This window comes from Bos indicus x Bos taurus, chromosome 3 (genome assembly GCF_003369695.1).
Source record: "Bos indicus x Bos taurus breed Angus x Brahman F1 hybrid chromosome 3, Bos_hybrid_MaternalHap_v2.0, whole genome shotgun sequence".
Taxonomy (NCBI): Eukaryota; Metazoa; Chordata; class Mammalia; order Artiodactyla; family Bovidae; genus Bos; species Bos indicus x Bos taurus.
Window position 1 is genome coordinate 80,509,943 of NC_040078.1, and position 24,504 is coordinate 80,534,446.

Here is a 24,504-nt window from a genome sequence, read left to right on the forward strand (position 1 = left end):
GGCACGATGAGACAGCGGGATGACAAATGTCTTGCCATTCCCTATGGTGCCTTAATACTTAGAGCCATCTGCTACTATGTACTCTCCCTCCCATGAGTCCCCTTTATTACAGTCTAACGTTATGTTACTCCTATTTTCCATGTCCACCTGTTACAGTGATAAGACACAGATGTACTCCTCCAGTGTGTGGGAAACAAAGTAATCTTAAGTCAGGATGCTGAGCTTTTGAGCTTTAGCTCTTACACTAACTACACAGTCTTGGATAAGTATCTCAAGTTCTCTTGGTTTCAGTGTCTTCATATGAAAAATATAAAGTATAGTAGACATGGTACCCATGAAGTGGAAGCTGACTGGTCCTTAGGGGTTCCTCAGGCCATAGAGCCAATATATAGAAAAGGGGTCCTTGTTAACAGTAATTGGCTTGCTGCTCCATGGTGGCATAGGCGAGGCTCTGGTTAGAACTCAGGGATGCAGTGCACTCCCAGGGATATAGCCAGACAAAACTTTAATTCCAAAAGATATCTGCATCCCCTCTGTTCATAGCAGCACTGTTCACAATGGCCAAGACATGGAAACAACCGAAATGTCCATTGGCAGATGAGTGGATAAAGAAGATGTGGTGCACATATACAGTGGAGTACTACTCAGCCATGAAAAGAACAAAAGAATGCCATTTGCAGCAACCTGGACGGACCAGAGATTGCCACACAGAGTGAAGTCCAACAGAGAAAGACAAATGCCATATGATATCATTTTTTTTTTATTTTATTTAATTTTTAAACTTTACATAATTGTATTAGTTTTGCCAAATATCAAAATGAATCCACCACAGGTATACATGTGTTCCCCATCCTGAACCCTCCTCCCTCCTCCCTCCCCATACCATCCCTTTGGGTCATCCCAGTTCACTAGCCCCAAGCGTCCAGTATCGTGCATCGAACCTGGACTGGCATCTCGTTTCATACATGATATTTTACGTTTCAATATGTGGAATCTAAAATATGACACAAACGAACCTATCTGTGAAACAGAAATAGAATCATGGACACAGAGAAGAGACTGGTGGTTGCCAACAGGGAGGAGGTTGGAAGAGGGATGGAGTGGAAGGCTGGGAGTAGCAGATTCCAGCTTTTATATACAGAACTGATAAACAACAAGGCCCTACTATATAGCACACAGAACTATTTTCAGTATCCTGTGATAAACCATAATGGAAAAGAATATTTGTAAAAAAAAAAAAAGTATATATATATAACTGAATCACTTTGCTGTACAGCAGAAATTAACACGACATTGTAAGTCAACTGTACTTCAATTTTTAAAAGATTTTAAAAAAGAACTCAGGAGTGCAATGGACAACGTCTTAGCATTCTGTGGCCCAGAGGCCAAGTCTGGTCACTGGCAAAGTACATTTGCCTAAAATGAAGATAAGACTAACACGCCTCATATCCCATATATATAAATTTTAGGTTTTAGAGAAGCAGTCAAAAGCATCTTTATTTCTCCAGCCTTGAACAAGGAGAGGGGTCAAAACAAAACAAACAAGCAAAAACATTCAGTCAAGTGCTGATAGAAAATCACAAGAAAAGAAATAGGTGGTAGAAGGTAGCCTTGAGTACCAGCTTAGGCCCTGTGACCTGCTGCAGAAGAGGGATTATACAAGCTATGTGTTATGTCACTTAGTCATGTTTCCCTTTCCCCTAGACCCCGTGCTTTAAAAGAAAAATAATGGAGGCAGCTGACATTTTAGCTTCAGGCGAACATGTGACCAGCTTCTCCTCCCTCCAAATCTACCCTCTATCCTTCCTGCCGCATTCCCTGGATGCATGAGTGCTTAGTTGCAAAGTTGCACCCAACTCTTTTGCGATCCTGTGGACTGTAGGCCACAGTTTCTCTGTCGATGGGATTTTCAGGGCAGGAATACTGGAGTGGCTTGCCATGCCCTCCTCCAGGGGATCTTCCCCACCCAGGGATTGAACCCGTGTCTCCTGTGTTTCCTGCACTGGCAGGTGGATTCTTTACCATTGAGCCACCTTGGAAGCCTATTCCCGGGGAGGTTGATCTAAATGCACTGCGTCGCTTCCTTCTGGTTTCTAGTCCAGTTCAACAACAAGGGAGCTCTGAGAGAGGATCAGAGGAAGGGAGAAGAGTTAGGTCAGCATATTTACGCTCTTTCTATAGTCACCGCACTGTGAACAGGCTGCATCCTTCCACTAGAGGTCCTAGCTCCCATCCAGCAGCTCTTTGCACAGAGCTCTGTTTCCTGGTTCTTGTACTGCCTTTCTCTCCCTGCCCCAAAAGCCTGTATGTGGTAATGGTATTACTAAGTTACTAATACCAGGGTATTTTATTAACACGTTTGGGTTCCTTAAATCCTGCCCACATTTTTGTAGAGTCCCTTTGTTAAACTCTCCTCAAATTACCAACTTCACCCAAATATAATAAGTGATTTCTTTTTTTGGTGGGGCCCTGACTAATACAGACAGGTTTTCACAAGAACCACGGGGGTAATTGAAAGATCAAAAGAAGACCTTTGTTTAAAATGTGTGTGAAATTTCTTTGAAGAATATGACTTCTAGAAATTTAGATGAAGCATACATAATACATCTAGAAAGATGCATAACACATATAAATAGTTTAAAGAGTAATTTACAAAATGAACACCTATATAACCAGTACTATAATCAGATATAGAACATTGCTGGCTCCCCAAAAGCACAAACTCCACCACCCCCCTCCAGTTAAAATCACCTTTATTCTGTGTTTTATGGCAATTGTTTCACTGCTTTTCTGTGTTTTACCAACTAATGTATATTTTATCAGCTATGCAAGCATCCTTTATTTTTTAAATTTTATTAAAGTGTAGTTGATTTACAATATTGTATTAATAAAATAGATGACTGGTGCAAGTTTGATTCATGAAGCAGGGCACCCCACCTGGAGGGGTGGGGTGGGAAGGAATGTGGGAGAGGGGTTGGGGGGTTCAGGGTAGGGCAGGGGACACATGTATACCTGTGACCGATTCATGTTAATGTATGGCAAAAGCCGTCATGATATTGTAAAGTAATTATTCTCCAATTAAAATAATTAGAAAAAAATTTCTGCTGAACAGCAAAGTGATTCAGTTATACATATATATTTTTTTCCATTATGGCTTGTCATAGGATACTGAACATAGTTCCTGTGTGCTATACAGCAGGACTTATACAGGATACAGTTTATCCATCCTTATGCATGCATGCATGCATGCATGCTAAGTCGCTTCAGTCATGTCCGACTCTGTGTGACCCCATGGACAGCAGCCCACCAGGCTTCTCTGTCCACAGGATTCTCCAGGCAAGAATACTGAATCCTTTAAATCTAGTTTCATTTTGCCTGTTACAAAAGCTTATACATGAGTCATAATATAGACATTATCCTGTGCCTTGCTTTTGTGCAGTGTTATGTTAGATTCATCCACGTTGTTGGGTACAGCATCCATGGCTTATGTTTTCACTTTCTCAGCTATCTACTCTTCCATTGTAACTATATTTAACTTGTAATTTATCCATTCTGCTTTTGATAAATGATCGAATTGTTTCCAGTTTCAGGCTATTCTGAACAATGCTACTAAGAAAATCTTGTGCCTCTAGGCACAATGTTACCTCTAGGGCACAATGCAAAACTTTCTCAAGGGAAGCCCCCCACCCCCACCCCACCCCATGCAGCAGCAAAGACCCAGTACAGCCAAAAATATAAAATAATTTATAAAAAGTTTCTCTAGGACAATGGTTCTTAAACTCTTCTTTCAAGACTCCTTTACAGTCTTAAATATTATTGAGGACCCCCATAGAGTTTTTGTTTATAAATTCCTATTAACGTCTATTGCATTAGAAATTAAAACTCAAAATCCAAATACTTACTAAAAAATAAACTCATTACATGTTAACACAAATAATGTGTCTAATTAAAAGCTGTAAGTTTTAGGAAGAAAATATGGAAACATTTTTATAACTTTGTAATAGAGAAAGAATTCTTAATATAAAAAGCAAAGCCAAAAAAATTGATAAATTAGATGACATTAAAGAACTTTTTCATAAAATGATACCTGAGTGAAAACTCAAGCCACAGCATGGGGAGATACAGGGGACATGGGTTCTATCCCTGGTCTGGGGAGTCCACATGCCTTGGGATAACATGCGCCTAGAGCCCCTGCAACCCAACCAGAGAAGCCGCCTCAGTGAGAAGCCTGTGCACAGCAACAAAGACCCAGTGCAGCCAAAGATAAATAAAGAATGAAAATTTTAAAAAGGAAGCGTTAAAAAAATGTACACAAGTCATTATGCAGAAGTCAGGCAACCCAATTGAATACAGGCAAATTTGAATAGGTACCTCATAAAAGACTGAGTTCATAAAACCAGTAAATATAGGAAGACTTGCTCCACCTGGTTCTCCTCATTCCCAAAGCAACATTAACCACAGTAAAGTACCAATGTGATACCAACTGGTGGTGATAATGTGGAGAGGTGGGAATTCTAATGGGCTGTTGATGAGAATATCAATTAATACAACTACTTTGGAAAAGGGTGTGGCACTGTTCAGTAAAAATAAAGTTATACATATCTTTTGACAAGGCAGCTTCACTTCTAGGCTCGTATCCTAGAGCAGTGACTCTCAAAGAATGGTTCATGAACATCTCAAGGTCCCTGATCTTTTAGGGAGTCTGTGAGGACAAAACTACTTTTATAATAACACTTGTATGTTATTTGCTTTTTTTCATTGGGTTAACATCTACACTAATGGAGCAAAAGTATTAGTGGGGAAAACTTCTGGGAGCCTAGCACAAATCAAGGCAATGGTACAAAACTGTATTGATAATCACTGTATTCTTATATACCACTTACCAAAGGAAATGCCATTTTCACTTAAGAATATCATAAATGAAGCAGTAAAAATTAATTTTATTAAATCTCAAGTGCATTTTCATTGATTACATTTTTTTTTGATGAGAGAAGTGATATTAACAAATGTGAGATTTTTGATATTGTGTAAGGACATGTATTCTAACATTTGAAAAATCTGCATAACTCAGTTACTAATACTTTCCAAATGACCGTTTATGACATTTAGAAACCTTGATTTATGTTAAAAATTACCCTCAAAATAAAAAGAGAGAGCAATGAATTGTACTATAACAGAATACATAGTGTACTGATGTGGTTTCAGATTCTACATTGCAACTAACCTTTCAGAAACTACCAGTGTAATCTCTAATAGAAAAGGTGATAGTAGTCATCTTTCTACTTTTACTTCTTTCAAAGAGAAAGCTTCCAGTGTTTCACTAGTAAAATATTTGCTGTATATTTTCTGTATTAATTGACTTTAAAGTTCCTTTTATTTCAAGCATGCTGAATTTTAAAATTAAGAATTATATTGATTTTTTAATGATTTGCTGCTTTTAAATATGTAGAGATGGTCATATAGTTTTTCAGCTTTAATCTATTAATAACAAATTACATTGATTCATTTTTAACATTAAACCAACTTTGTATTCTAGGATAAATCCAATTTGGTTATACATATTATCCTTTTATATTGCTGGATATAGCAAGCATTGTTTGCTAATGTTTTGTTTCAGATTTTTAAATTCATGTCCATAGATTAATCTATAATTATATTTCATCGTAGTGTCCATGATAACTTTTAGTAGCTTATTATAAGTTTAGGAGTTGCTTCCTTTTTTATTGTATGTTTATGTGATATTAGAATACCTTGTTTCCTAACAAAAATTGATCTCACATTAAAGTTTTATTTGTGGATTTCCTACAAAGTATTCAATTTATTTAATGGTTATTGGAGTTTTCAAGTTTTTTATATTATCATAGGCTTTGCTAGTATCCCCTGGGAAATTAGTCCATATAAACTACATATAGTCATCCTCTTGATCTTTCCAGTGTCTGTAACATCTTGAGTAACATGCCTCCCTTTGCACTCCCTGTGTGCTTCTTTCTCTCCCTTTCTCTCCCTTGCCAGACATTTGACACCCTTATTAGTGTTTTCAGAGAATCAACTATTGGCTTTATTGTTGCTCTCTACTATATATTTTTTCTATTTCATGTATTTTTGTTCTTATTTATAATATCTATTTTTTTATGACTTTCTATTTTATTTATTTATTTTTTTTGAGGTAGATGACTGGCTTATTAATTGTCAGCCTTTTAAATTTTCTAATATAACATATGGGCTTCCCTGATGATTCAGATGGTATATTTAAGCTATAAATTAACCCTCTAAGTACTTTTTAGCTGTATCTTACATGTTTTTGTTAGGTAGGGTTTCTTTTTTAATCAGTCAATTGAAAAAAAAAGTTTTTAATTTCCATTATGAGTAATTTTCCAAATATATGGGGATGTTCTGTTTGTTTTTTTCTTATTGATGTAGTTTGATTACGTTATGGTCAGAAAACCTCTTCTGTGTTACCTTGGTCCCTTAAAGTTTATTAAGGCTTGCTTACGTGATCTGGTATGAGTCCATTTTTGAAATGTTTTATGTGGACTTCAGAATATTTATTCTGTAGTTGTTGAATGTAATATATTTATAATCTCAATTAGGTCAACTTAATTAAGCATCATTGCTTGAATTATCTCTTAGTGATTTTTTTGGTCTTCCTATTCTCTTAGATGTATTTTTAAATTTCCCATATAATTGTGAATTTGTCTATTTCTCCTTATAGTTTTTATTTTCTCTTACATAGTTTGAGGCTGTGTTATTAGGTGCATATAAATTCTATGTTTTCCTGGTGAATTGATATTGTATCATTAGGAAGCAACCAGGGAATTCCCTGATGGTCCTGTGGTTAGGACTCAGCTTTTCACTGCCAGGCCCAGTTTCGATCCCTGGATGGGGAACTAAGATCCTGTATGCCCTGTGATATGGCCAAAAAAGAAGAAGCAATTATCTTTATCTTAGTAAATTTTTATTTTGGTAAAATGTATATGAAAATTAATAAACAGGAACTGAAATGGTTTTTCTATGGGACCCTCTCTTTGTAGCTAACCTTCTGGCTGCAGTACTTACTTGATAGAGGGCTTCCCTGGTGGACTCTGTGCTTCCAGTGCAAGGGGCAAGGGTTCGATCCCTGGTCCCCCTGGTTGGGGAAGTTCTATGTGCCCCGAGGTGCTTCCCTGGTGGCTCAGGAGTAAAGAATCTGCCTGCCAATGCGAACCCAATGCGGAGATGTGGGTTCTATCTCTGGTTCGGGAAGATCCCCTGGAGAAGGAAATGGCAACCCACTCCAGTATTCTTGTCTGGAAAATCCCATAGACAGGGAAGCCTGGCAGGCTGCAGTCCATGGGGTCACAAAGAGTCGGACACAACTTAGTTACTAAACAACAAACAACATATATAAGCAAAATTGTCCATTTTAATCTTTTTTAAGTGTACAGCTCAATGGCATTAACTAGATTCATCATATTGTACATCCATCACCACTGTATAGTTCTAAAACATTTCCATCACCCCAAATAGAAACTCTATAAACATAAAGCAAAAGTCCCCCATGCTCCTCTCCTCCCAGCCCCTGATAAACCTACTTTCTATCTCTGTGAATTTGCCCATTCTAGATAATTCGTATAAGTGAAATCATATAATATTTGTCGTTTTGTGTCTGGCTTATTTCACTTATCATATGTTTTCAAGGTTCATTGTGTTGTGGCATATGTCAGAATTTCAATCCTTTTATGGCTGAATAATATTCTATTGTATGTTTATGTTTTAGCATTTATTTATCCATTCATTGGTTGAATACTTGAGTTTTGTTTTTCTACCTTTTGGCTATCATGAATAATGCTGCAATGAACATATTATATAAGTATCTGTTTTAGTATTTGCTTTCAGTTTTTTTGGATATATACCTAGGAGTAGAATTGCTGGGTCATATAGTAATTCTGTATTTAGCTTTTTGAGTAATTGCCAAATTATTTTCAATAGTGCTTTTTGCTTTAAAACTTAGTTAGAGTACTTTAATATAAAAATACCAGCTCTCTTTTATATGTATTTGCAAGGTATTTCCACTTTAAAATTTCAAAATGTTTGAATATTTATATGATGTTTTGTCCAGTCTAAAAACCTTTGTCTTTTAAGTGATGCATTTAATCCACTGATATTGTATTTAATTAATATTAATAGCTAATGTATTTTAAATCTGTATCGCCACATGTGATATTATTTATTTTTTCCTCTTCATTTTTGACCCTCTACTAATTTATAGGCTACAGTCTCTGTGTCTCTTCTTTTAGAGGTTATATAAATTTTTTTATATATACATACATAATCTTAAAAAAATTTTTTTTGGAGTATAGTTGCTTTACAATGTTGTTAGTTTCTACTGTACAGCAAAATGAATCAGCTATACATGTACATATATCCCCTCTTTTTTTGGATTTCCTTCCCATTTTGGTCATCAGAGTATTGAGTATAGAGTTCCCTGTGTATCATCTATTAAGTCAAAAGTTAGTCAATAATGTTATTTTTGTGTTTGATACTACAAAGGCTTTAAGTACTGACTTCATTTACTCTCTTTCTAACTTGCATGCTTTTACTTCTGTGTATTAACTTATTTTTTTGATCTGATAAGACAGTGTTGTGTAATGTTCAATAATGCATTGTTTAGATTTATTTTTTTTAATTTAAATTTATTTTAATTGGAGGCTAATTACTTTACAGTATTGTATTGGTTTTGCCATACATCAACATGAATCCGCCACGGGTGTACACGTGTTTCCCATCCTGAACCCTCCTCCCACCTCCCTCCCCGTACCATTCCTCTGGGTCATCCCAGTGCACCAGCCCTGATTTTTTATTTATTCGTTGACCAATTTCTTTGCTCTTCATTTTTTCTTGCATCTCAGAGCTTTCCTCTGAGATCACATTCTTTCTCCCAGAATTACATCCTTCAGAATTCTCTTTTTCAAGGGTCTGGATAGTAGGAAACTCTCTGTGCTTCTGTTTGTTTATTTAGTGTCTATATTGTGCACTCAGTATTGAAAGATATTTTCACTAGGAATAGAATAATAGGTGAGCAGTTATTTTCTTTCACCCCACGAAGAATATCATCGTACTGTCATCCTGTCTGCATTGCTGGATCAGTCAGTTGTCAGTCTAACTGTTGTTCCTTTGACAATGATCACCAACCACATCCTAACCCAGTATCTTTTTGTGTGTGTGTGTGTTCACTAGTTTTATGATGAATCTAGTGTGAAGTTCACTCATTAGTTCCCTCTCTCCCTCCTTTCTTGCTTTCTCTTTTCCTATTTAGGATTTGTTAGGCTTTTTGCGGGTGGGAATTTGATACCATTCATTGGTTCTTCAAAAGTAGAAGCCATTATTTCTTCACATATTATCTTTGTCATATCACATCTCTTCTCTTTTTCTAGAACTCTAACTAAATGTATGTTAGATTTTCTTACTGTCTTCCATGGATTGTATCTGTCTTTCATATAGGCATTTCTCTGAATCTCTGTGCTGTATTCTGCAAAATCTTGTGACATAAACTTCCTGTTCTCTAATTCTCTTTTCAATTATGTCTAATGTGATGTTAAACCACTGGTTTTTGTTTTGTTTTTAATATCAGTAATTGTGATTTTCATTTCTAGAAGTTTTATTTGGTTCTTCTTAAAAGTTTCTGGGTCACTTTTTATAATTTCCAGTATCTTGAGAATATTTTCAAGCTGTTTGTGCTTTGTTCTTTTTTACTGTGTGCTGCTCATTGACCTTGAAAAATTGTTTATGCAAATATACTGGACACAGGATAAAGATGACTTTTCAAAATAGATTTGTATTTGTCACTTTCAGTCTCTAAGGGCTTTGCCATATGGTACCATTTAAACTATGCTTATGGCTTGAATCATTTTGGACCACCAAGTGTTTATAACTGCAGTAACACCAGCAAGTGATTGCAAATTTCCAGGATGAAATTGTCTCCTTATTGAACTGTTCAGTTGTCTCCTGTGGGTGGAGATTTGGGGAAAATGTAGCCTTTGAAATCCCAGCATCTACTGGTGGATTTCCTTTTGCACTTTACTCTTTAGGGAGATACTTAAATTGGCTGGATTAACAAATGCCCTCAGGGCAAAAGTGGCTTCAGTACTCAGTAAATCTTAGATTTTATCCATGTCATTAGTGCTTGGATATTTTTAATATAGTTACTATTTTTAAATAATTTTACTATTTGATACTTTTTGTACTCAATCCAGCATTCTTTGTTGTCAACTTCTGTAGTCAAGTGGCTGGAGTGAGCTGCTCCACAGACTGCCTCCTGATCTGGTGTCCACTGAGGTCTCAAAGGTGCTCTCTCTGGTTTGCTGCTCTTGTATGTTGCTCTAATCTTAGCTGGAGTATTTCATGGGATGGTCATGTTTCTCCACTTGTCCAGCACCTGGTGGTTTGCCTTGTCTGACTCATGCCCACCATGGTTCTCATCAGCATTACAGATTTCTTCGAATCTCGAACACACCCTTTTTCATTGACCTTATCTCTCCTGCTGCTCCTCCTTACTTTGTCTTGCTCACGGCAGAACTTCTATCTCTCAGCTGAGCCATATTCTTTGTCCTCTGCAGGAGATGTGGGAAGAGCTGAGTCCGTTCTTTACAACACAGAAGCTAAGGGAAGCTCACATTGGGCTCTTTTTGCCTTCTATCCTACTTTGCTCTCCTTCCTCTTCTCCACTCACCCCACTGTGTTGCTGGCTCACCTTAAACACTCATTTCCTTCTGGAATCCCAAATGGGAAGTAGAGAAGAATCCTGCTGGCCTTAGTCTTCCCTTTGACACTTCTGACACATCTTCTCTCTCTGAGGCTTATTCCTTAGATCAAGAAAGCTTCTCACTGACTGGCTTTCCTAAATCCAACTCCAACTTCTTCCCACAGTCCCCTGGAACAGGAAGAAAGTTCAAACATTCCACTTCTTCAACATCATATCCTTGTTCTATCCTGGGACAGAAGCACAATGGGTGGACAAAGCTGTTTGCCTATACTATAAAAGAAACTCTGTGATCTCGGCTACCAGATTTAACCCTTGCTGTGTCAATGGTAGTAAAAGAATGTGAAAATATCTTCTCTTGCCTTTTTTTAACCTTCTAAATAAGTATTTTGATCAAATATCCTACTTTGGATGTCAAAAACTGATTTTTAACTCTCTTAAAAATTAATTCCTGCTTTAATAGTCATAACCCCACCCTCCACACACCACCCTTAGGCAAATGGATACTTCAGGCCAATCAAAGAATAAGTTATATTCATGAAAATGCAAAAGATAAAAGTATATTAATGTGTTCCATAAATCCCCAAGTGACAGATATATATATTATTTTTAGTCAAAAGCATTTGTGTTAATTATCTTTTGCTGTGTAATAAATTAGTCCAAAATGTAATGGCTTAAGACAATTAATACTTGTTATTTCACAGTTTCTATCAGTCATGAATTCTGAAGCAGCTTAGCTTGGTGATTCTGGCTTAGGACCTCTCAGAAGGTTACCGACTAGATGAGAGCTGCTATCATCTGAAGGCCTGTCTGCAGCAAAGATCAACTTCCAAGTTCACTCACATAGCTATTAGCAGGAGGCCCCATTACTTGCTGGCTGTTGGCTGGAGGCCTCTGTTTATTCACCACATGGGTCTCGTCTCATGACAGGCAACTGGCTTCACTCAGAGCAAGTAATCAGAGAGTGAGAGAGAGCAGGAAGTCGTCATGCTTATCATGTCTCAGTCTCTAGTCACACACTGCCACTGTTGCTTTATTCTGTTCATTGGAAATGAGTCACGAAGTCCAGCTCATACCCAAAGGGAGAGGAATCGACCTCTGCCTCTTAAAGGCAATGACAAAGAATGTGTGGACATTGTAAAGCACCAAGGCATTAAAATCATCCTATTGCCCACTTCCTATGTGCAGACTGCAAAAATTAACAACAAAACAGATATTTTTCTTACATAATGGAGCTGAAAGTCTAGTAGGTTCATGAGTTGAAAACAGGCAATTACTGCACACTGAGCTGTGGGTCCTAGCTTTCTCCCATATGACATGGGGGGCCATAGGTGCTTGAAGGCACATAAGTCAATACACGCGGAAATGCTTTTGTGTAAGTATAGTTTAGCAAAAGTGGCCAAAAGGTGAGATTCAAGAGCTCCAAGGTCTACATTCAAATCCCAGCTCTGCCACTTACTGGCCAGGGGACCATGGGCCAGTAACGCATCTTCTCTGTGCCCCAGTTTTCTCATCAGTAAGATGGGAGAGTAACAGTACTCAGTTCATAGGATCCTGGTGAGGATTAAATGTTGGGAAGGACTGAAAAGGTGCCTGGAACATAGCAAGATTTAGTTATCTTAAACTAACTTTAGTTATCTTAAACAGGTATAAACTGCAGGCCACTTCAGAAAGAAATTATTATTCTAATTTCTGAGACAGGTATATATTCTTATGCTTGTCTAACTGAAAATGAAATAAACTTTGTTTTAAGATTTAGTTTGTAATGATATATTTCCACTTTTTTTCTTTGTAAGTACACGGCACATAGTAAAATGTGAATGTCACTCTTCATCTCTACCCCCACCCACTTACCAATCCCACTTCCTTCCCCAAAGGAAACCACTTGAACAGCTTCATGAATGTTCTTTCAGAAATTGTCTATTTAAAGAAAAATTGCCTTTATATTTCTTTCTATTAATAATTTAATAGATCTTCTCATGTTAGTGACTATAGCTTTATATCATTCTTTTTAATGACTCTATTAAATTTTATAGGATAGATATACCATCAGTTCTTTAACCATTCTTCTTTAATGGGCATCCATGTTTTTTCCATCTTTTTACTATTGTAAACAGTTGTGTTATAAGCATAAACTTTTTTTTTAATTGGAAGATAATTGCTTTACAATATTGTGTTTGCCTCTGCCATGCATCAGTGTGAATAAGCTATAGGTATACATATGTCCCCTCCCTCCTGAACCCCCTCCCGTCTCCCACCCCGTCCTACTCGTCTAGGTCATCACAGAGTACTGGGTTGAGCTCCCTGTGTCGCACAGCAAATTCCCACTTGCTATCTATTTTACGTATGGTAATGTATATGTTTCCATGTTCTCTCTTTTCCCCCCACCGCATCCACAGGTCTGTTCCTTATGTCTGTGTCCCCATTGCTGCCCTGCAAACAGGTTCATCAGTATCATCTTTCTAAATTCCATATGCATGTGTTAATATACACTATTTGTCTTTCTCTTTCTGACTTACTTCACTTTGTATAATAGGCTCTATGTTCATCAACCTCTAGGACTGACTTGAATGTGCTCTTTTTTTTATAGCTGAGTAATATTCCATTGTATGTATGTACCACAATTTCTGTATCCATTCATCCATCAGTGGACATCTAGATTCCTTCCATATCCTAGCTATTGTAAAAAGTGCTACAGTGAACACTGAGATACATGTGTCTCTTTCAGTTATGGTTTTCTCAGGGTATATGCCCAGTAGTGGTACTGTGGGGTCATATGGTAGTTCTATTCCTAATGTTTTAAGGAATCTCCATACTCTTCTCCCTAGTGGCTGTATCAATTTACATACCCACAAGCATAACCTTTTAAATGGACTTTCTAACCTTCAGAGACTTCATGAATATAAATATCTTTGATAATGACCTGTTAAACTCACTGGACTTACACAGCTGTGGGTGGCCATTGGGTGGTCTGTCCATCCCATAGGAGTGGCTTCCTACCTGATCACAATTCTCTGGACTGGGAGTTGGCACCAACTTCAAGTTGTTCTACTCACTATCTCTCCTGTGGGAACTTGGAATTGGGACCAAAAGTGAAGGTGACTGTCTCCAGGCAGCCGGACTTGGGTCACTATGGAGCTGTGGAATGGTTTTATGGTCCATGAGGGCCAGAAATGCAGCCACAGTTGTCTGGGAGAGACAAAAGAATGAGACTGACCTGCACAGAGGAGACAAGAAACGGAGTCTAAGTATTTTCCCAGAATAGCACCTGTATCTTCTTCCTTTTCAGGACCCAGTTATACTCCTGCCTTGGATTCTGTTAGATACTGGGCTTCCTATGTACATTCATAAAAGTGGATCCCCTTGTATCTTCCTTCCATGTTGATCCCCAGTCACTCTGATTCCGGGAGACTTCCTCAACCACCCCAGCCTGACGTGTAAGCACCAGGTAGGTCCACTCTTAGGTGCATTCACTTGGAGTTAACACTACTTATTTTGGCTACTTTGTTTCAAAATTGTGGTTATCTAACATGACTGTGCAAACAACGATTCTAGGTAAGGACAATAAAGATCAGCATTTTTCCTTTTTTAAACGTTTAATCATCTTGAATCTTTTTAAGCCAGATGACAAAAATTTCCTAGCTTATGAAATTGAGTGCATTACTATTTCATCATTTCTGGATGATTCAAAGTAAACATTATAAAGATCAAACATTTTGTATATAAGGTGTAATTCAGTAAGTCTACATGTTCAACTAATATAATGAGCACCTGCTACTAAAATGCAATAAAAGGAGCTCCCTCTTTGAAAAGGAAAATATGATATCAGATATGAGTCTGTCTTTCAAAATGGAAATTTTTAATTAAAGAAAAGCTATACAGCAAGTACCTAGGCCTAAAATATTTTCAAATTCAGATGTTACACTGTAAAATAGTTCAATCTGTGCCAAGAGGAAAGCTAAATTTATGACATGGTGAACCACTCACAGAGTCTTAATGGTTTATCAACTAGGTTCAGTTCAGTTCAGTCACTCAGTCGTCTCCGACTCTTTGCGACCCCATGGACTGCAGCACACCAAGCCTCCCTGTCCGTCACCAACTCCCAAAGTTTACTCAAACTCATGTCCACTGAGTCTGTGATGCCATCCAACCATCTCATCCTCTATTGTCCCCTTCTCCTCCTGCCTTCAATCTTTCCCAGCATCAGGGTCTTTTCATATGAGTCAGCTGTTCGCATGAGGTGGCCAAAGTATTGGAGTTTCAGCTTCAGTATCAGTCCTTCCAATGAATATTCAGGACTGATTTCCTTTAGGATGGACTGGTTGGATCTCCTTGCAGTCCAAGGGACTCTCAAGAGCCTTCTCCAACACCACAGTTCAAAAGCATCAATTCTTCGGCACTCAGCTTTCTTTATAGTCCAACTCTTACATCCATACGTGACCACTGGAAAAACCATAGCCTTGACTAGACGGACATTTGTTGACAAAGTAATGTCTCTGCTTTTTAATATGCTGTCTAGATTGGTCACGGAGAAGGCAATGGCACCCCACTCTAGGACTCTTGCCTGGAAAATCCCATGGACGGAGGAGCCTTGTAAGTTGCAGTCCATGGGATCGAGAAGAGTTGGACACAACTGAGCGACTTCAGTTTCACTTTTCACTTTCATGCATTGGAGAAGGAAATGGCAACCCACTCCAGTATTCTTGCCTGGAGAATCCCAGGGATGGGGGAGCCTGGTGGGCTGCCATCTATGGGGTCACACAGAGTCGGACACGACTGAAGTGACTTAGCAGCAGTAGCTAGATTGGTCATAACTTTTCTTCCAAGGAGTAAGCCTCTTTTAATTTCATGGTTGCAGTCACTGTCTGCAGTGATTTTGGAGCCCCCAAAAATAAAGTCTGTCATTGTTTCCACTGTTTATTTGCCATGAAATGATGGGATCAGATGCCATAATCTTAGTTTTCTGAATGTTGAACTTTAAGCCAACTTTTTCACTCTCCTCTTTCACTTTCATCAAGAGGCTCTTTAGTTTTTTGCTTTCTGCCATAAAGTTGGTGTCATCTGCCTATCTGAGGTTATTGATATTTCTTCTGGCAGTCTTGATGCCAGCTTGTGCTTCATCCAGCTCAGCGTTCCTCATGATGTACTCTGCATATTAGTTAAATAAGCAGGGTGAAAATATACAGCCTTGATGTACTGCTTTCCCTATTTGGAAACCTATCAACTAGGTTACCAAGTAAGGTTTAATTTGACCAAGCTTAACTCTCCATGAGAAGAAATAAAATTTTCTCTGTTGCTTCCTGACACTTGTGTGAAAAGACAAAATCTCTCTTGCTAGAAAGCCCACACTCATTGTTTACCCCTGTGTTAGTATGGATATCAAGGTTGCTGAAACATTTAGTTGTGGGATGTCCTAAAATGGATATAGCTGGTGTCCAATCAAGAGAGTTTATATGTACCATTAAACTTGTAATCTCATTTCGTTTGTTTTAGTTTAGAGCCAAGCCCCTTGTTTCTACCTACAAGATGTCCAGTGTGATTTATTTTTAATTGAGTGGTTTTTAAAAAAAAATTGATCATACTCATGTGAGAATGTGTAAGACGTAAATGTACATTCTGAAAAATAAAAGTAAAGTGAGTGTTCTGTCTAACCTTCCCCAGGTTAAGAAAATTGCTTTGGAACTTCCTTGCTGATCCAGTGCTTAAGACTGTGCTTCTAATGCAGCGGGTGGGGGTTTGGCCCCTGGTCAGGGAAGTAAGATCCCACATGCTCTGTGGCATGGCCAAAAAAATGAGCTTTGACCTTGTGGAAGGAAACTCCCCTCTTAGGCCTCTTCAATTGCTCCTCTCTCCCTGCATCACCAGGGAAATCAAAGTCTTGATTTTTAGGATAATCATCCCCTTGGTTTTCTTTAGTCTTAGGACCTTTGTACGTTCCTAAGTAAAATAGTATTTAGTTTTGTCTGTTTTGAACTTAGTATTAATGGAATCATATTGTATGTTCTCTTCTCGGGCTTGCTTCTTTCAACATTGTGTTTGTGTTATCAGTATCAACGTGTGTAGTTGTTAGCTCATTGTTTTCATCTCTGTACAGTAGTTCCTTTTATGAATATATAATAATAATTATACATTCGACCCTGGTGGATATTTAGACTGCTTACAGTTTTTATCATTATGAACAATGCTGCAACAAACACACATGGACATGCTTCCTAGTGCTGGAGTTTCTAGACTAGCGTAAATAACTGGGAGTGGAATTGCAGCATCATAGGATTGTACATGTTCGGTCTTATGAGATAATGCCAAACTCTTTCAAAGTGCTTGCATTACACAAATTTATGCTCATATCTGGAGTGAATAAGAGTTCTCATTGTTCCAGAGCATTTCATTTGGAATGGTCAGGCTTATTTTTTATCAGTCTGATGGGTATGTAAAAATATTTCAATGTGGTTTTACTTTGTATTTTCCTCCTTACTTGTTAGGTTAAGCATCTTTTCATATGTTTAGTGGCTATTTGAGTTTCCCCTATAGCTCAGTTGGTACAGAATCTGCCTGCAATGCAGGAGACCCCGGTTCAGTTCCTAGGTCAGGAAGATCCCCTGGAGAATGGAAAGGCTACCCACTCCAGTATTCTGGCTTGGAGGATTCCATGGATGGAATCCCAAAGACTTGGACGTGACAGAGCGACTTTCGCTTTTCATGAAGTATCTGTTTTAGTCTTTTGCCCCTTCTCCTACTTTGTGTTTGTCTGTTACTACTTTATAAGTGTACTTTGTATATTTTTTATGCTACTCTTTTCCCTTTCTTTTTTTATTGAAGTATAGTTGATTTACAATGTTGTATTAATTTCTGCTGTACAGCCAAGTAATTCAATTATACATATATATATACTTTTCCATTATGGTTTATCACAGGATTTTGAAGTAGTTCATTGTGCTATACAATAGGACCTTGCTGTTTATTCATTCTATATATAATAGTTTGCATCTGTTAACCCCAGAGTCCCAATCCGTCCCTCCCACCTCCCCTCTGGGAACCACAAGTGTGTTCCCTGTCTGTGAGCCTGTTTCCGTTTCATAGGTAAGTTCACTTGTGTTACATTTTAGATTCCACATACAGTGGTATCATATATTTGTCTTTCCCTTTCTGACTTACTACATTTACTGTGATTTTGTTCTGTATTTAGAAATCGATTGTTTTATAATTGTATTTTCTAAGGAGCCTGTAAAAAAATGCCACAAACAGTGGCAATAAAACAACATGTTTATTGTCTCACATTTCTGTAGTTCAGAAGATCGAAATGTCTCACTGTAAAATCAAAGTATTGGAAAGTCTGTGCTCCTTTCCAGAGGCTCTAGGGGAGAATCAATTACCTTGCCCTTTCCAGTTTTTAGCACTGCCTACAGGCTTTGGCTTATGGACTCCTTTCTCCATCTTTAAATCCAGAAAAAATGGTCCAGTTCTTATGGTTCATTACCTTGACTTTTCTGATGCCCTCTTTCACTTTTAAGGACACTTGTGACTATATTCAGATAACCCAGGATAATCTGCTCATGTCAAACCCTTAATTTAATCATATCCGCAAAGTCACTTTTGCCATGTAAGGCTGTATTTTCACAAATTTCAGGGATTAATATCTAGACATCTTTGTAAGTTGAGAAGGCATCATTCTGTCTACTGCAGTATTATTGACTTTGTATCTTGTAATCTTACTAACCTTTTATGAATTTTTATAATTTATTTACAGGTTCTTTTATTATTAAAAATTTATGTATTTACTTTTTATTTTTGATTGTGCTGGGTTTTCCTTGCTGTGCAAGGGCTCTGTGTAGTTGTGTGTGGACTTTTCACTGTGGTAGCTCCTCTTGTTGCAGAACACAGGCTTTAGAGTGTGGGCTTCAGCAGCTCAGCCTGCAAGTTCAGTAGCTGTGGCATGCAGGCTTAGTTGCCCCTCAGCATATGGAATCTTTCTGGGCCAGGAATCCTCTGCATTGGCAGGTAGATTCTTAACCACTGGACCACCAGGGAAGTCCAACTGGTTCTTTTATATTTTCTATATATAAAATCAAATCATTTGCAAATAGTGACAGTCTTGTTTTCTCCTTTCTAATGAATGTAAGTGTGTGTATTTTCCCCCCTACCTTTAAGGCCAAGGTACAACCAAAAACATTGCTGGAAAAATAAAAAACTGGATAAGACTTCCAGTATAATGTTCAGTAGGATGGGTTGTATCAGGCAATCCTATATGGTTTCTGCTCTCAGATGAAATACTTTCAGCATTTCACCATCATGCACAAAATTCACTGTAGACTTTCTTCTTCTGAAATTGAGATAGCATATGATTTTCTCCTTTAATCTGTTCAGATCATTAATTATATGAATGATTTTCTAATGTTAAATCAACTTCCATTTCTGAGAAAAGCCCAACTTGGTCATACATTTTAGTAGTTAGCTTATGAGGGATATGGGCCTTTTATTTTTCTTTCTTGTATGCATTGTCCTTATTAGGTTATAATACCTAGATTTTAACAGCCTCATAAAATGTGTCACAGAAGGTACCTGCTTCTTCTATTATCTGAAATAGTTTATGTAAGATTAGAACCTATTTGTCACTGAATTGATCTTAATAAAATCGCTGACATTTTCTGAACCTACAATACATTGTGAAATTTGAACATTCTTCAGAACTTCTGTGTCAAGTGCTTTATCATCTTATTCAATGCATTTAATATTCGGTCCAGGGAGATTGGAGGTATTATCTCATTTTTTCTGATATGGAAAATGAAGCTAAACAGATTACAGATAAATCTAAAGATATTATATATAGCTACTAAAGGGCAGACCAGAACTTGAATCAAGACATCCTGACTCCAAATTCATTGTACACACAGTTTCACTGATGTTCTCAAGAACTATTGATATTAATAGTTGGGTATGGTGGTGGTAAGTTCTTTTGAAAAAAATTGTTTCTGTCTCTTCCTTTGATGTTATTTCTAGCCATCACTTCCTTTCCTTCTCCTTGCCCCACTATTTATGTTATTTCTAAAATGCTGTGCTCTCAGAGACAAAAATAGGTTACTAGTTTATAACAGTAAATATACTCTGAGTGTCTGAGGGACATTCCTAGAAGTAACCAGCTTGAGTTTTATAACATGTTTTTTCCCTGCTGAGAAGCTTTTACTGTTGTTTCTCTGTGTTACGAAAATTTCAGGTTACTATACTGTTTTCTTTCTATTTATATGTCCCACACTTTGCTACTCCAAGTGTGGTCTGTGAACCAGCAGAATTGGCATCTCCTTGGGGCATATTAGTGTCAAAACTGAATCTCAGGCCCCATTTCAGAACCAATGAATCAGAATCTGCACTTAAGCAAGATTTCTGTGTGATTCCTACTACTCAGAAAGAAGAAATTTATTTTAAAATAGAATAGAACATTGACAAAGCACCTGGTCATCCAAGAGCTCTGATGGGAATGTACAATGAGATTAATGCTAACAAAAAGCATCTATTCTGCAGCCCATGGATCAAGGAGTAATTTTGATTCTCAAGTCTTATTTAAGAAATGCATTTCACAAGGCTATAGCTGCCATAGACAGAGATTCTTCTGGCGGATCTGGGCAAAGTCCATTGAAAGCCTTCTGGAAAAGATTCACCGTTCTAGGTGCCATGAAGAACATTTGTGATTCATGAGAAAAGGTCAAAATATCAACATAAACATTTGACTTTTTGGATGAAGTAGATTCCAATGACTTTTTGGATGAAGTAGATTCATCTACTGGATGAAGTAGATTCCAGCCCTCATGGTTGACTCTGAGGGGTTCAAGACTTCAGTGGAGGAAACAACTGCACATATGGTGGAAACAGCAAGAGAACTAGAATTGCGTGCCTGAAGAACTATGGATGGAGGTGCATGACATTGTACAGGAGGCGGTGGTCAAAACCATCCCCAGGAAAAAGAAATTCAGAAGGCAAAATGGTTATCTGAGGAGGCCTTACAAACAGCTGAGGGAAGAAGAAAAATGAAAGGCAAAGGAGAAAAGGAAAGATATACCCATCTGAATGCAGAGTTCCAAAGAATAGCAAGGAGAGATAATGCAATGCAATGCAATGCAAAGAAATAGAGGAAAACAATAGAATGGGAAAGACTAGAGATCACTTCAAGAAAATTGGAGATACCAAGGGAACATGTCATGCAAAGACAGGCATGATAAAAGACAGATACAGTATGGACCTAACAGAAGCTGAAGATATTAAGAAGAGGTGGCAAGAATACACAGAGCTACTATACAAAAAAATCTTAATGACCCAGATAACCATGATGGTGTGTGATTACTCACCTAGAGTCAGACATCCTGGAGTGCAAAGTCAAATGGGCCTTAGGAAGCATCACTATGAACAAAGCTGGTGGAGGTGATGGAATTCCAGTTGAGCTATTTCAAATCCAGAAGATAATGCTGTGAAAGTGCTGCACTCAGCATGCCAGCAAATTTGGAAGACTCACCAGTGGCCATAAGACTGGAAAAGGTCATTTTTCATTCCAATCCCAAAGAAAGGCAATGCCAAAGAATGTTCAAACTACCACACAATTGCACTCATCTCACATGCTAGCAAAATAATGCTCAAAATTCTCCAAGCCAGGCTTCAACGGTATATGAACCGGGAACTTCCAGATGTTCAAGCTGCATTTAGAAACAGCAGAGGAACCAGAGATCAAATTGCCAACATCCGTTGGATCATAGAAAAAGCAAGAGAATTCCAGAAAAACATCTATTTCTGCTTCATTGACTACACTGAAGCCTTTGACTGTGTGGATCACAACAAACTGGAAAATTCTTTAAGAGATAGGAATGCCAGACCACCTTACTGCCTCCTGAGACATCTGTATGAAGGTCAAGAAGCAACATTTAGAACTGAACATGGAACAAAGGACTGGTTCCAAATTGTGAAATGAGTATGTCAAGGCTGTATATTGTCACCTTGCTTACTTAATTTATATTCACAGTACATCATGCAAAATGCCAAGCTAGATGAAACACAAGCTGGAATCAAGATTGCTGGGAGAAATATCAATAACCTCAGATAGGCAGATGACACCACCCTCATGGCAGAAAGCTAAGAGGAACTAAAGAGCCTCTTGATAAAAGTGAAAGAGAGGAGTGAAAAAGCTGGCTTAAAATTCAGCATTCAAAAAACTTAAGATCCTCTAACAATGGAGAAACATAGAGAACAGACTTACGGACATGGGGAGAGGGGACGGGAGAGTGAGATGTATGGAAAGAGTAACATGGAAACTTATATTACCACATGCAAAATAGATAGCCAATGGGAATTTGCTGTATGGCTCAGGAAACTCAAACAGGGTCTCTGTATCAACCTAGAGGAGTGGGATGGAGAGGGAGATGGGAAGGAGGTTCAAAAGGGAGGGGATATATGTGTACCTATGGCTGATTCATGTTGAGGTATGACAGAAACAGCAAAATTCTGTAAAGCAATTATCCTTCAATAAAAAATTAATTAATTTAAAAAAAAAAAAAAAAAACTTAAGATCACGGCATCTGGTCCCATCACTTCATGGCAAATAGATGGGGAAACAATGGAAATAGTGACAGACTTTATTTTCTTGGCCTCCAAAATCACTGCAGATGGTGACTGCAGTCATGAAATTAAAAGATGCTTGCTCCTTGGAAGAAAAGCTATGACAAACCTAGACAGCACAGTAAAAAACAGAGACATTACTTTACCAACAAAAGTCCATCTAGTCAAAGCTATGGTTTTTCCAGTAGCCATGTATCAATCAATTCTGAATATTCATTGGAAGGACTGATGCTGAAGCTGAAGCTCCAATACTTTGGCCACCTGATTCAAAGAACTGACTCATTGGAAAAGACCTTGATGCTGGGAAAGATGGAAGGCAGGAGGAGAAGGGGATGATAGAGGATGAGATGGTTAGATGGCATCAACAACTCAATGGACATGAGTTTGAGCAAGCTCCAGGAGTTGGTAATAGACAGGGGAGCCTGGTGTGCTGCAGTCCATGGAGTCTCAAAGAGCTGGACACAGTTGAGTGACTTAACTGATGAATATGTGATTAAAATGCTGCAATCTCAGGATAGATCCTGAACAGATGAGGAGTTGCTAGTGGCTTCTTGGGATGGAATCTACTCCCGGTGAAGAAGCTGTGAAGACTGGTCTCTCTTGCGCATATGCCTGCAAGTAGATGGGGATATTCTTCTTCCAGCGCAGCATGGCTGCATGACATCACTGACTCAATGGACATGAGTTTGAGCAAACTCTGGGGGATAGTGAAGAACAAGGAAGGCTGGCATGCTACAGTTCATGGGGTCACAAAGAGTCAGACACGACTTAACGACTGAACAACAAATGTGATTACTACAGACTAAAGTTTGAGAAGCATTAGCCTACATCACCAGTTAGATTATAAAAAATCTTTGAGCACTTCTTATACCTTTCCATGTTCCCAGTTTCAAGCACCATGCCTTACACACGGTGTAAACCACACACTTATGAAATGAAGGCTATGGTGGTGATTTCGTAAAACACATGGCAAATCAGAATCCTCAGTTCTGCTTTTGTCCATGTCAGAAACTCCATACATTGCTTAATATCAATAGCCTTCAGTTTCTTATCTGTAAAAGGAGGAATATAATTGCATTTTTCTCTAATGACCTAACGAGTTCCAAAATTCTATGCCAAAACTGATAAATATCATCTTAGAAGTAAACTAATTAATGTTGATAACAATTGAAATTGTTCTGAGATACTTTCTTTGCAAAAAACTCAACACGAATTACGTAATGGTATTGAATGAAATACGTTATATATTTAACAAGTATCATTTGCATCCAGTTCAGTTCAGTCAGTTCAGTCGCTCAGTCGTGTCCAACTCTTTGCGACCCCATGAATCACAGCACGCCAGGCCTCCCTGTCCATCACCAGCTCCCGGAGTTCACTCAGACTCATGTCCATTGAGTCAGTGATGCCATCCAACCATCTCATCCTCTGTTGTCCCCTTCTCCTCCTGCCCTCAATCCCTCCCAGCATCAGAGTCTTTTCCAGTGAGTCAACTCTTCACATGAGGTGGCCAAAGTACTGGAGTTTCAGCTTTAGCATCATTCCTTCCAAAGAAATCCCAGGGCTGATCTCCTTCAGAATGGACTGGTTGGATCTCCTTGCAGTCCAAGGGACACTCAAGAGTCTTCTCCAACACCACAGTTCAAAAGCATCAATTCTTCGGTGCTCAGCCTTATTCACAGTCCAACTTATTTGCATCCAAATAAGCTATTATTTGTAATATCTTACTTGGAAGGATGTTTTTGTTTGATTAGATATCTCTTAGGTAGTAATAGGGGCCTAACAATTTGTATTTCTAGAGTTCAGGTTTAATAACCTAGTAAAATGGCAAATTAGAAATTGCTGTATGGGAAAAATATATAATGCTTCTTTTAAATTGCAACATTTTTATTACTGAAGAATAGAATGGTTTATTAGAATGTTAGGAGATAATGCTTTGATTTCATGAACATTGTGTAGGCTTATCAAACCAGAATTAATATATTATACCTAGAAGTCTAGAATTTCACATTTTTGTAGCAATTTGTATTTGTTTGTTCCCACCTTTAACATATCAGAGACACAGAAGAGTAGGGAAGACAACACAGTTAGAGAAGACAACCGCCCCATTTCAGAGTGTATCTGAATGACCTAAAAAATGAGACATTTCATAATGTGATCTGCTGTTGTGTCCA

At 38.0% G+C, this 24,504-nt stretch overlaps 1 protein-coding gene across 1 annotated transcript in view; it reads left to right on the forward strand.

The window, feature by feature from the left end:
* The window catches only part of JAK1 (Janus kinase 1), a 256,351-nt gene that overhangs the window by 51,733 nt on the left and 180,114 nt on the right, over positions 1-24,504 (forward strand). The gene's annotated exons all lie outside the window — the stretch shown is intronic.